This window comes from Cydia strobilella, chromosome 1 (assembly GCF_947568885.1).
Source record: "Cydia strobilella chromosome 1, ilCydStro3.1, whole genome shotgun sequence".
NCBI classification, from domain to species: domain Eukaryota; kingdom Metazoa; phylum Arthropoda; class Insecta; order Lepidoptera; family Tortricidae; genus Cydia; species Cydia strobilella.
In genome coordinates this window covers 14,027,415-14,042,526 of record NC_086041.1, presented here as the reverse complement: position 1 = coordinate 14,042,526, position 15,112 = coordinate 14,027,415, and the positions used below count along the sequence as shown (strand labels likewise).

The 15,112-nt window shown below is 35.1% G+C and overlaps 1 protein-coding gene across 1 annotated transcript in view; it reads right to left on the bottom strand.

Annotated features, from left to right (window-relative positions):
• Positions 1-2,206, bottom strand: part of LOC134746286 (homeobox even-skipped homolog protein 2) — a 90,149-nt gene extending 87,943 nt beyond the window's left edge. The window contains exon 1 of the mRNA XM_063680645.1: positions 1,815-2,206. The gene's annotated coding sequence lies outside the window, so the exon portion shown is untranslated. The remainder of the gene's footprint in view (positions 1-1,814) is intronic.
• Between the last annotated feature and the right edge of the window lie 12,906 nt (positions 2,207-15,112).

The window sequence follows — 15,112 nt, the reverse complement described above, 5'->3', positions numbered from 1 at the left end:
TGTCATAAATTATTAGTAATTTACCTACTTATCTTGAAAAAATACATACCTACGCGGACGTCGCGGACGAATGCTAATCATAATAAAACGATTTTCTCTTCTAAAAACATTTTACTTAGCTTAGCGGTAGCAGTAACACTTTAAAAATGAAAAAAAAAAACGTTTTGTTACCTCATAAAAAATAATTAAAATCAAATACAATTTCAAAAAAGCGCGCGGAAATGTAACAATTAAGGGGCATCAAACGCGGCTTGTCAAACGTTACCCGCCATATTGGATTTGCGAACAAGCCGACCACTTCCGACGTTCTCCATTTAAATTAAATCATAACCATCGTTCACATGCTGTCAGTATTATTTAAAAGAGTGGTGTGTGATACTCTATTCCGTGGCAATAGAGCTTCAGGTCCTGTTTAATTAGTTTACTGATGAATAAAACCAGACCGGTTGATATCAAAGGGCCCACACACGTCGAACAGGACTTCCGCGACTTTGTACGTGGCTATCGCTATTGATTAAGTTTGTATCGAGATGGCATAGCCAAATCAGTTTATATGGGTATGGTAATATCATAGGATTTCCTATATATATCATATTATTACCCATATAAACTTAAGCATCTCTATGGCTCTTGTTTATGGCACAATGTTGCCAGTGTTTAAAACCTGATGATAAATACTTATTTTACAGGATTGCTAGTGCCAGTCCCATTATAGGGGTGGTTACTACCTATACATGATGTTGAATTGTTGATTCACTTAATTGACTAGAAGCCCGTACGTTTAACCTCCTTAGGGGAAGAATTTTTAAAAACGCTAAAATTACTATTTCTGTGTAAAAATACTAGCTAATAATAATAATAATACTAGCTAATACTAGCTTAAAATAAAATTTGATCCACATTCAAACTTCCCCTTTTTAACCCCTTTAGGGGATGAATTGTCAAAAACGCTGAAACTACTTTTCTCATATTTCATCAAAATGTCCTTTTACGAAGTTTCAAGTTCCTAGCTTAAAATAAAACTTGATATAGGTACATACAAACCCCCAAATCTGTACTTACATAAGCCTATCTTGCGGTCAAAACCGCGGCTCGGATTAGTAATCTAACAACCCTAATTTATATTTAAGCAATAAATATTTATAAACGAATCCATCAAGTGATCTTTAACTCATGATATTAAATTCTACTTAATAGAATTAATGAATATCTAATGAGGCATAGAAAGTTCTATACTCATTATAGAACTGTGTCATTAAAACATTATTGCAATGCTAAAATTTAATAAATAACAACAACGTCGCAGTTTATAAAATCAAAATAAACAAATCGATGAATAGTTACTTGTTTTACAAGGAGGCAAAGTTGTTGTTTAATCTCTCGTGCTAATATTGATACCCAAGCAAGCGAGATCCCAAAATTGAATCACGAGCATAGCGAGTGGTTCGAAAAGTGGAATATTAACGTTGCGAGGGTTTCAAGGCACGTGGGTTAAACAATTTTTTCCACCGAGTGAAACACAACATTTTTCACCACATCAACGCAAGGAAAACACTGACTGTAAAATATCAAACAAAATCAAAACAAACTTATACAAAATTAATGTTTTTAAATATTTATAATTCAAAATCATCATTCAAAAGTCAATTCTATCAGCCAACATAAGGAAACAAGTCAACATTTGCATTTGATTAGTTTGCCACACATATTATGTGGATAAAACGCAACTTTCTCATTAGGTTTTGAACAATCAAGATAGCTTTTACCAGCTGGTGTGGTGAAAAAGTAATATACAATTTGTATAATCCACTTACAATGCATCCACATCCAATGTTTACAACACTAGCACAAATTATAAGAAAAAAAAAAACAAATTTTGAACAAAGAATGTTCACACTTCCGAATTCTAATGTCAACGCATTTCGGCGGGAACGGAATAATAGAGTCACTTTAATGATGTCAAGTCTGCGCGGAACGGGCCGACTCTGCCGTGGTACTGAACGAACCAAGCGTTTGGTCGTTTGTGTGGGTGTATACGAGAATACGGACGCGCGTGGGTGTGAGGGAGACAACGAGCGAGCTGTTAACGCGGCGATCCTCGCAGTTAGACTAACTCACATCCAAATCGCTTAATTTTATGAGTTGTTGCCTGCCCCATCCCCTCGTGGGATGAGCGGAGTGACTTTGCCGTGGCGTCTGTTTACCAAAGCTTCTATTGTTTTTATAAGTATGCATGTAAATGTTAATATACAGTTTCCGTATAAATCAACAGCACGGGAGATGGTTTAAAATAAGTACAAAAATATTATGGACTGAGTTTAAAGTACGTAAACAAGAGCTGGAAGTAGCCGCTCACGAAAATTCTTTTGCGAGCCTTATGTCCCTAATGAGGGATAACAGGATTACAACATCATCATCACCATCATCAAACAAGCAAATAATGAAAAAGAAGTTTGTCAAGTTTATGTATGAGCATATTATATTATTATGAGATGTATTTATTATACGTCATAATAAATTTCGGTAACCGCTTTTTGAACCGCTTGAATATTTTTTTCTTATGCAATATTTTAGACTGTGAAGTGGCTATGAGGCTAAACTTGTGAATTTTATTTTAAACAACTTTTTTTATACATATAGCCTATATTGTGTCCCACTGAGGTAAAGGCCTTCCCTGTCTTCCGCCACTCGTAACGGCTTTGTGCATGCTCATTGCTCCAGCCAGTCGCCAGTCTCTCGCCATCTCGTTTTTGGCCTGCCTCTGCCTCGGGTGATCTGTGGTGCCCATTCGATCGCTATTTTGGCCAATCTGTCCGGGTGAATCCTACAGATGTGTCCCGCCCAATCCCACTGGAAACTGTAGATCAAATGGTTTTCTATTTACTATTTATAAGTATGCCAATACATATCGATCTCTTATCATTATCATGTATGGATTGTCGTGATGTCTTATGAACACGAGAGTGTGATGATTTAAGTAACACTAAAATCACTCCGAGAGGTGAAAATATTTTAGAGATGGACTCATTAATTACTACGAGACCGAGTAAAAAATGACTGTCATAAACACGTTAGAGATCTATGTGGTGAAAATGTATAAATTTACCAATTTATTTATTTTAATTTCGGAGATGGTTCCATAGCAAAAGTTCCTCAGTGTCACATGATTATAAACTGATTTCGTGAAGTGCGCGAAAAGATAAAAAAAAACCCTGTAACAGCTTACTAGATAGCACTAAGTGAAAATGGCAAAACTATAAGATCCTCGTTGCTCGTACTATATTACCCTAAAATGAGACCTAATATTTAACTGTCTTACATATCCGAACCGAGGTCATGCGTCAATTGTTTGTTGTAAAAATCTAATTGTAATTGCTTACAATACGCACACAGCTAACGCAAAGCTAAAGCGATTAAGATAAGGACTTATGTCCGCCTGATACCTTACCTAAATATTAATTAACTGATAATAGCAATAATGATAATAGCACTAAAGTGATTACTAATACACCAATCAAACATTGATTAAAACTATATGATAGGCTGATAGTAATATCGACCATCAGTTGAAAGAACTACAATTATTTGTCCATTTAAAATTATCACGATAAAATGATGTGGCTAATTTACTTATAATTATAATATAACGCGATCTTAACCTATTAGAAATTAGATTTTTTCAAATTATTAATTCCCAGCAAGCTGGAAATCGTTTTAATACGCCTACGGTCCTAAATGGGATTACGCAAACTCGGATTACACGTATTAAGGGCCAAATGCAGGTATTAAAACAATTTCCAGCTTGCTGGTAATTAATTCCTCAAAACGCTTTTTATGGATCTAATTTGATTGGCCTATACCGGGTGTGGCCTGTAACACGAGCAAATAATTGAAACTTAGATTGTACCTACTCCTCAAACAGTGACATTTTTGTGCAATAACTTTTAAAAATGATGAAGTCTTTACTTTCTATTTTTCATAGAAATTTAATATTATCTTCAATGTTCGCCATTATAACAACTAACTGGTTGACTAGTAGAGAATGCCTATAGTGGCATTAAGTCCGCCTGTTGTACTCTTCGTTTATGTGCAATAAAGTTAAAATAAATAAATAATCGATTACAATTTATTCATAATCGATTACGTCCATCCTATTTTTTGTAGCTAAAATAAGGGTTTAATATGTCACATGGTATCAAAATTATTCCAACCTTGGGCGTTAAACACTAGAATCTCGCTCGGAATTATTTATAGTGTTCTTCGCTTCGTTCAGGATTCAATGTACCCCCTGGGCCGTAAATATATATATGTCATTTTGGTCCCTTGTGTGTGACACAATCCACTATTACGTGCTCCTGACCGACTTTTGGCACAATCTTTTTCTCCGAAAATTCCCTACACGGAAGTATAATTTCCATACTCTGAAACATACGAGTACTTGTATTATTTTACTTCCTTAACTGCGCTCAAAATTAATAATTTTAAAAAGCTTTGTAATCTAGTAAAAATATTCTTGACGTATTTATTTAATGTACGTTCGAATCCCTGTAAGGGCATTTATATGTGTGATGAGCACAGATATTTGTTCCTGAGTCATGGATCTTTGCTATGTATTTAAATATTTGTACAAGTATTATATATATTATTATCGTTGTCCGAGTACCCACAACACAAGCCTTCTTGAGCTTGCCGTGGGACTTAGTCAATTTGTGTAAGAATGTCCCTATAATATATAAAAAAAAAACATAATAAGTAGAAGTAGTAGTAGTACATAAACAAATTTTGTAATATGTGGATATTTTCATATTAAACTTTTTTGTATTTTACTTTTTTACTAACGATTTATGCGTAAGTAACTTCTAGCATTTTATAAAATGGCCGTTAATAAGAAAATAATTATGACACAAACAGATATCTGCTAATGGCTGGCTAATTTAACAAATTAAAATAATCTTGAAATAAAACTATGAAAACGGATTATATCGCGTATATTGAATTTATAACACATCCCGACGTTTCGAACTCTTTACAGCGTTCGTGGTCAACGGGTGACTGAGGAAAAATTACAAAATGCAAAAATACCCACATACTAAAATAATGAACAATCATAGACTACAAACTTTAAGGCTGGTTGTACATGCAAAATCGGTTCATAAGGCTAGTTTTACACTATAATTATTTTTCAAGTATATATATATATACGCGATAAAAAAATAAATTAATTGAGATTAAGAAATATCCAAACTTTAATAGGGAAGATGGCTTTTCTCTACCACCAGCTTGGGATCCTGTAGTCCACCTGATAAAGGAGCAAGCGAGACATAGTGTCCCGCCGAGTTTGTTGCCGGTCCCATATTGGGATACCCTCCTACAATTTAGGAGGGAATTAAATCTTCTCGGGTCCGTGGTGTAGGGTTGGAGCCGGCATAGTTTTTTTATCGCGTATATATATATATATCTTTACTTGAAAAATAATTATAGTGTAAAACTAGCCTTATGAACCGATTTTGCATGTACAACCCTTTATCAGGTGGACTACAGGATCCCAAGCTGGTGGTAGAGAAAAGCCATCTTCCCTATTAAAGTTTGGATATTTCTTAATCTCAATTAATTTATTTTTTTATCGCGTATATATATATATCTTTACTTGAAAAATAATTATAGTGTAAAACTAGCCTTATGAACCGATTTTGCATGTACAACCAGCCTTAAAGTTTGTAGTCTATGATTGTTCATTATTTTAGTATGTGGGTATTTTTGCATTTTGTAATTTTTCCTCAGTCACCCGTTGACCACGAACGCTGTAAAGAGTTCGAAACGTCGGGATGTGTTATAAATTCAATATACGCGATATAATCCGTTTTCATAGTTTTATTTCATGAGTAACTATCGCGGTAACCGAAGACAATATTAAAATAATCTTATCAGATAATTTAATATAAATCAGGTTATGCTACGTTAAACAATTAATACACATAAAATTTTCGATGACGCCAATAGAAATTAGTTATAAAATGCGGGTTTTTATTTTATTTTCATTTAGTACTACATATTTACGTAATGAAGTAATACACGTTTAATTAACTGTCGACAGTGAATAATTGACAGATTTTTTAAATGTTGCTGCTGGGATAAGACCCCTCCCCCTTTATTCCGCCAATCATCACAGCTTGGTCATGTTTTTTTTCACATAATGTAACTTATTTATGAGTAGGTACGGAAATTAATGCCAAGAGACATATTGATGAACAATGACGCCACGAAAAGATCACAGCGCCGCTCAGCATTTAGCGCCGGTACAGTAGCAATAACTCAGCGCAGGAAATCACGTCATCGCTCTATTACAGCACGCACACACCCGCACTGCACTCAAACAGACAGTGTAGGATGGATGAAGCGCGTTCGGCGGAATACGGTGCGACTTTTCAGGTTAATGCAAGCTTTTTGGCACTTCTCTTTTTTGAATGCGATCTAAAGGAAAAGCTCACTAAAAACAACATGCGGAATAAATTCTGAACAACATGTAAAATGCTTACGAGAATTCGAAAAAAATATATCTGTCAATTTAACGTTCATATATAATTATTAAACATCATTATCTAGTTTACCTTGTTGGGACCATTTTACACAAAGGGACTTAAAAGTATAAAACGTCACAAATTTGGTATCTTTGGGCTTTGGGCCAACTTTAACGATTAAAAAGGGTTCAATTTGCTTCAGCCATTAAAAACGGCAATTTCAAACGGGACGATGGTTTAAGGATCTCATCCACATGGAAAAGTTTTGTGTGTCGACAGAGTGACATCCCTATCTCTGCACACTGTGCAAAATGTTCAAGTTGATAAACAAGACCAAATGGGGGTAGTTCGAAAAACTCGCGCAGCTAGACTAACTTTAGGCAGTCTGCTCCAAGACGACGGGGACAATGCCGTCTTCAAAACGTTGGGGGTAATTATAAAAACTTAATTATACGCGATCAAGCCCTGTTTTCGTAAATAAATTGAACACAATTTCGAATGTCACTTACTGTTGTTATGACTGTTGGGCAGTTTTCTGTGCTTTGTTGTGCTTTGAATGTAATTTTGATTGTCACTGTTATTTTTCATATTCAATTATTCATAATCTTCTTCTTCTCTCGTGTCGAGGTTCCCCTAAACAGTGGATGCCCAGAAAGCAGCGGTGCTGACAGCCCGGACCGTGGCGTCTCTCAGATCGGATTCATAATGTATTCATAATGTAAAAAACTGACAATTACAATATAAATTCCTAAGAATTTACCATGTGTAATTTTAAGTGCAATTGTATATTGTGAGATAAATAAATCATATCATATCATATATAAATGTATTAAATATAACAGATGGAAAACTTTAACTCTTAAATGATCACGCTACGAAAGCACCGGCTTTTTAACAATCAATTTAAAGATTGTTTGATAAAAAGCACCGGCTTTTTGAAACAATCCACGAGCTCATTGTGGGCTAGGTCAATTTGTGTAAGATTGTCCCATAATATTTATTTATTTATTTCATAACTTTCGCGATTAGAAAGAAACAAATAACGTCACGAGCTCGCACTCATGCAGTATTATCCCAGTCCCAGAGTCAAAGTCAGCGAGCGACTAACGGTAAGCCAAGCAGTTTGTTATTGGTTTAAACTGTAAACTAGCATCGTTTATGAAATTTGTGTATCTAGGTTTGTTTACATCTGACGTAACAGAGTAACCACACTTTATAAAAAATACTGTTACAAAAGTAAAAAAAGGAAAATATTGCTGCCTATTTTTTTTCGGAAATGGAATCTATAAGTGAGACCTAGTGTCTGGAAAACAATGGTCAAAGATAACAGGATCAACCTGTACAATTTAGTGTATTTAAAAAAAAGATTTTTTGGCAGAAACTATTAAACTATATTGTGGGTATTTTTTTAAAGCAGCATTATCTATTTGGATTCTGAATAACATTTATAATGTAATTTAATAGCAGAAGGCATTCACTCATCCGCCGTTACGAACATCATATTCACAGAAATCGTATTTATCCACAAAATAAAAAACCGGCCAAGTGCGAGTCAGCATTTCGCAAAAAGGCTTAAAAAAATCACGTTTGTTGTATGGGAGCCCAACTTAAATATTTATTTTGTTCTGTTTTTAGTATTTGTTGTTATAGCGGCAACAGAAATAAATCATCAGTGAAAATTTCAACTGTCTAGCTATCACGGTTCATGAGATACAGCCTGGTGACAGACAGACTGACAGACAGACAGACAGACGGATAGTGGAGTCTTAGTAATAGAGTCCCGTTGTTACCCTTTGGGTACGGAACCCTAAAAAACGCACCTATATTTGTCGAACGCGCCACACGACCGACCCTTAATTGTGTGCGTAGCGCCATTGTTATGTTATGATTATGTATCCATTTGACATATCGTTGTGCTGTAATTAAACCGGATTACGCTAACGTTTATTAATGTCCCGTTTACGCGACTCTGGCATTTGGTTAAAGCAGGGACTGAAAAACCGCAAAAGACCGGTAACCTAAAATGAAGGTATCAATTGTAACGGTACCCGAATAAAACGGCAAAAGTCCGATAACCTAAAGTAAAGGTATCAATTGAAAAGGTATCTAACAGTAACGGTACCCGATACCCAATTAAATAACATTTAAAAGGTACCTTTTTTGACCGTTTCATGTAGACCGAAAAACGAGCCGTTTTTTTCTAATTTTGACCTCAGATTTATAATACTTAAAGGTCCTCTCGGATCCTCAGATATCGATTTTCATCTTGAATAGAGCAAAAATGCAGAAATTCAAGATGCTGAGCGTTTTTTTCTGATTTTTAGTGTTCCGTGCAAAACTTTGTTTTGACAAACGGAACACTTATTCCTAATAAAAATCCTGTCGGATCCACACATCGATTTTCATGTTGATCAGAGCAAAAACGGAGAAATCCAATATGGCGGGCGTTCTTTCCAATAAAATTGAGTGACCGGTTTGAATTGGGGTATCAGATCGCGCGGCAAATTAGGGGGAAGTCCCGTAACTACGGACGACATATAGTGCCGGATACAACTAACAACACGAGCAATTCAAGGATAAGTAAAAGTGGTTCGGGTGGACAGTACCAGGGACGTGCACGGGACGCGCATTGCTTGTGACGCGCGGTGCGACTGTGGGAGCGTTTTTTAAAGTGTTTTTGTAGAGAAGGCGCTGCGTTGCATAAGTTTCGGGGGAGTGTTTCGGCCTATTTGTTGTGTTCAGTTAGATGTGTTAATTTTTAATAAACTCACTAATCACTTAAATTTCATAGTTTATAAAAGTTTTACATAATTGAAATAGTTGAAGTACGCATTAATTATAAACTGAAATAAATGTCATATACGAAAGAAAAAATGACCAAAGCCACTGGACACTGGGGGTTTTGGTCATTTTTCCTTCGTATGTGACATTTATTTCAGTTTGTAGTTTAAATAGTAGTGTGTCTACTGGAAAAAACACAAATTAAAATATTTTCATAGAAAATAATTTAATTTGTTCTTAGAGTACATATTAATTATTGTAGTGATTTATTATCCCGCAGTACTGGACACAGTGTACTAGTCCCGGCATTAGCCGGACAGTGAATTTTTTTTTCGGTAGTATTTTGTACCGTCTACTATATTTCAGATAGAAGAACAGGGGCAGGGCAAGGAAAAATGAAAGAGAAGCAAAGAAAGTTCGGAAAAGAAGGTGTGAAAGAAGTGAAATATAAAGCAAGCATTTGATAAAATTTAAGCAAGCTAACAATTTAAAAACTAAAGAAAAAGGTGAAGCTGAGGGGAAAATAAATAAGCAAGTGAAGATCGAAGTTAAAAAAGGGAAAAACAGCAGCTATTGGTTGATGCAGCTCGAAGTATGTTTAGACCATGACGAAGACTGGATACAGTGCTCCAGTTGCCATGGGTGGGCACAGGAAGCCTGCTTGACATTCCAGAATATTCAGAAGATTTTATTTCTGATCGGTGTCAAGTTTTAAACCGTCTGGTGCTTGGGGTTCGAAATGTAGACCGTCCGGTACTAGATGCCTCTTGCAAAGAATGAGTTTTTTTCACTAAAGTTTACTTTTCGTTTTTGAATTATTTTATGTAGAAGTTGCATTTGTGTTATTTTATTTTGATTCTCAAGTTTGTTGACTAAAGTAAATCATAAATAAAGATATATTTTATCAAATACTTTTTATTTTCTTCGAAAAGGCTTATGTGTCCGCTACTCGGGGACTTCCCCCTACTTTTATATAAAGATACCGTTTGGACGGGAGCATGTTGGATACCTAAAGTTTAGATATCGGTACCGGAAATGCTACTTTATCGGTCGGATACTCGATCAAAATAAATTTTAAAGGTAGGTACTTTTATTTAAAGGTACCGATTGGACGGAACCTTGTTTGGATACCTTAAGTATTGATACCGGTACCGGAATGCTACTTTAACGGTCGGGTACCTTAAAAAACGGTTTTGACCGATCTTTTTCAGTACCTTTTCAGTCCCTGGGTTAAAGAGTGCCCGTGTCAACATTTGTGCTCTGAAATTCAAGCGTGACATAAATGCTTTCGTAAAATCACATTTTCTTTTACCTATATTCTGTTTTAAAATTAATATATAAACATATAAATATATTAAAATAATTCAAAAACCTTGATTACAAATTGGTAACATTAGCCATTAACTAAGCAATATTTATTTTTTTACTTTGGTGGGCTAAAGTCAACAACATTAAAATAAAAGTTTTCAACTGGTTATCGTCGTAGGGTATAACAATTATATTTTACATTTATACTTGCTTACATATACACTATACTTATCAAGTTATCACAGATCCACATAATTATGTAATACACATGAGAGTCCGTAGTGTTTAATTACCAGTTACGGCGTAGCTGCTACGCCGTCCTACGTAGTGCTACGGTTACTTAGTTTGCGTGTCGCTACGCTCCGCACTATATTTATAGTATACATTGTATACTGAACAGGAGGCCTATTCAGATAGTAATTTCGCTTTGTTATCACTTTGTTACAGGTAGGATCTGTCAGGTGTCAATAGTGATTTCTGGTTAAAGAAAACCTAAAACTTTTTTTTTACATAATAATTAAGCAAAAAAATTTTAATTATGTAAGTAAATCTAACCTAAAATTGATTGAAATGTAACAAAATATGAAAGTTAAATTGGCAACTTTAAAAGATACAACTGTCTCAAAAATGAGAGGAAATTTAATCGCTGAAAGTCTTAGATGCCATAAGTTATATGGAGTATTTATCGCATGAGGTATTTTCTGTATTCGTAAGCGTTTCTGTTATAGGGTCATAGTTTAACATTTAGAAAACAGAATATTATATTATACATCTAATAAAAACGGGCTATAATCAACAATAACACCTAAAACCTTAAGTTATAACTTAGTTTCGGAGAAACGATACCAAACAGAGTTAACGATCAATAAAAATGGCAATAAAACATAAGTTATACTTAATACAGCTGTTAAACGTTTGTATGTATGTATGGAAGCGGGGGTGACGGAATGGCACTATAATAACAAAAGCGAGAGTATAGCGATAATTATTATTGTTGAGTATTTCTACCACATATAATCAATCTAGAAATGTAGAAATTATAACGAGGAAGCAAGTTTACGATACAAACATATTAGTATTTAGCCCATTTTGAGTTAAGGATCTGCTAAATTAACAGCTGTTGCGCTAATAAAATAACTTCCTTTTTTGGGTTCCATATCTTAAACCAAAAACCCTTATAAGATCACTTTTGGATCTATCTATCTCTTTTCTCCTGAACGCGTCAAAGTATCGAGTTGAAATAAATATCAAATTCTCAGGTCTGCTGTCCTTTGAAGTAATAAAACATCAAACTCCTAAGCCAACGCAATCAACATACAGTAGGTCCGCTACATATTTTATCAGAAACAAAAAAAAATTGAACGTAGTTTAAGGCCTTGAAACATGAATTTAGACAAAAAGTAATGACTTTAATAAAGTAAATTTTTGTAAAACATAAAACATTTAATTTAAAAACTTACAAACAAAAAATTTGGCATAAACCGTAGTCACTCGGTAGGGTGCCCAGAAGGCTGGCCGCATTGCCCCGCTGGATGGCAATGCTGATCCACTGGGCAAAATATTGGCCAACCCTCTGGTCACCAGAAGCCTCTATAAGGCGCTTTAACAGCTCCTCACAGAGGCGACGCGCGCTAGGTCCCCATGGCCGGCCCCCATACGCAATCCCCATTAAGCTTAAGTAAGTAAAAAGAAATTCTGAAAACCATAAATCTGTAATTATTTTTCAGCTGTTCTCGTATTTAAAAAAGTATACGGTCGGTACTTACTTCCTGTTGACCTGTGTGCTTACACATAAACATTGGCAGGAATCAATGACGTTTTCAATCAAAAGGTACCACATTGTCGCCTGTCGATAAGGTTGATTTATAATTGAAGCTATATGGAAATAGCGCCTTACTGACAAGCGACAATAAGTACCCTTTTGGTTGAAAATGGCACCAATGTTTTATTATCGCGCTTGCGATATAGAAAGCTAACGCCGCCAGTGACATGGGGTCCATGCCGTAGGCCGACCTGTTAGACGGGATGTTTATTTTTGTAATTGTGTTTTTATCCACAGATAAGTATAGTTTTATATTAGTTTGCTACAATTAACTACAGTGGAAACTGGATAAGTGGAACCTGGGTTAGTGGAAAACCTCTTTAAGTGGACCCAAGTTCTCGGTTCCAGTGCCTTGGCAACGAATTACCTCTATAAGCGGAATTTTGGGACCTCTATAAGCGGAATCCATTTTTTCGAAAATTTATTATATTTACCTCTGTAACTGGAAGTAGCAGAATAAGTTTAAAAATTCAATATACATGCAATGCACTTCTAACTTATTTTGTAAGTAACTAGTTGGCGGCTACGAGAACAAAAGCAGATAATAGTATTGTAATAATACAATGCCATTGTTAGTACAGGGCATTAGCTCAGTTGAAATGATTCCATCTATACTTAAAGTAAATATTTTTTTACATACACAATAGGGCGTTCTAACACTTCAACTTGAGAGAATGTCTAAAAAAAAAGAAAACCAATCAATACAGATATAGTTTATGTAGAATAAAAATATAGTTATGTACATGTCCCCAAATGAACAACATTTTTTAAAAATACCACGTCGGTGGCAAACAAGCATACGGCCCACCTGATGGTAAGCCGTCACCGTAGCCTATGGACGCCTGCAACACCACAGATATTACTTACAACAACATGTGTAATACAGCGCTTTAGTTTTATAAAGCTAAAGTCACGGTAGCATAAGAACATTAAAGCTAATAAAAACTGTTCGTGAGATATTCTACTTACCTCACATTTTACGAGCAAGTAATAAAAAAACCAACCACTAGTTGTCTGACAATACACAATGAAGGATTCCGTATCTTTATACAAAAGAAGCAATCGCCGAAGAACCTTATCTTCACGGCACTTATTATTTTTATTTAGGTATTAGATGGTCATTATTTTTCATCGTCAAATATGAAAGTTAGAGGGTCACTTTTTGTTTATTTTTTTCAATTTTTGAAGTGGTTTTAACAAAACCACTTTCACGTTTAGGTTTGTTCATCACATGATTGTATCAAGTGCTCAACAATGGTTCACAAAACATACTTATATTCTCATCATTCGCTTGCCCTTTTCCATTCATTTGGGGTCGGCGCAGCATATCTTTTTCTTCCATCTACCTCTCTCTCACCCGTCATCTCATCATTCACTCGCGTTCATTTCATATCATCTCTCACACAGTCCATCCACCTTTTCCTCGGTTTTCCTCTCCCGTTACTTCCCTCCACATTTATTCGTAATACCTTTCTCGTCAGATGAGCATGACTTTCATCCCTCCGCATCACATGCTCCTACCACGCTAGGCGATTCGCTCTTACTTTTTCTACTACGGGTGCAACATTCAGGCTTCCTCTTATTTATATGTATACTAATTCCTTATCCTATCCATTTACTTACTTATATTCTAAATGTATTAATATCACTATTATATACATCCTATAGTTTTTAAGTTGTTTTCCTGGAACATTAAGGAAGGACATGGCAAAACTATAATGGTTACGTTATTGCTATTTTAGCTATGGAACCACTAAAAGCATTTTTGACTTTTTTATTAACTATTAAGAACTAGCTAGTAAAGAGCAGCCTATTCACTTAATCTTCCCGTAGCAATAAAATTAGCTTAAGAACGTCTTTATGAGGCACATCATGTTGGCATTTTTTGTCAGTTTTTGAGTGTCACCGTTATAAAAAAATGGTGTTACTAGATTAGCTACATACATTAATTTATCAAATGCTTATAATGAAGATTTGTTAGCAAAAACTTATGCATGGATAGTTTCATAATTCTATGTCATTAATCAATCTGTCGATTATACATAGAGACTCGCCCGTAATAGATTGTTCAACGTTATCTTTTAGAAGAATGGGTTATCTTTATTGCTTTACAATTGTATTATTTTTCCTTGTCGTCAATAATAGGGTATTCGTATCAATAAATTATTGTCACTTATCATTAAGCACGCATATTTATTTCTAATAAAACTATACTCGTATCTATCAGTTATTAATACATTTTCCATAGATAATAATATTAGTTGACAATACTCTTAATTCTCCAAACATTGATATCAATGTCACCGTCAATCTATATAATCCGGTATGTTATACAATAACCTAACCTAACTAGTTAGACCAAAAAAAATCTGCAGCGATTTTGATAGCATACGCAGTGCAAGTGTTATTTTTAACGTCGTATAATTAGGCGGCGCCACCATACACCGAAATACTACCAAAAACAACCTACGTAATTTGGTCGGGTTATTTGTTGCCTTATATGGTTTATGTTATACTCATGTCCCAGAGCCTAACTAGCGCCACCGGAGAGATTAGGAACTATTATTTACAGCTGAAAGCGGTCACTTTTGCAACAATTCTGCCATAAGAGATTGGCATCCTTTCTATACCATCCATAGTGGATAGGATGCCTTCTTGTCAGTTGGCTCTCATGCCTAAAATT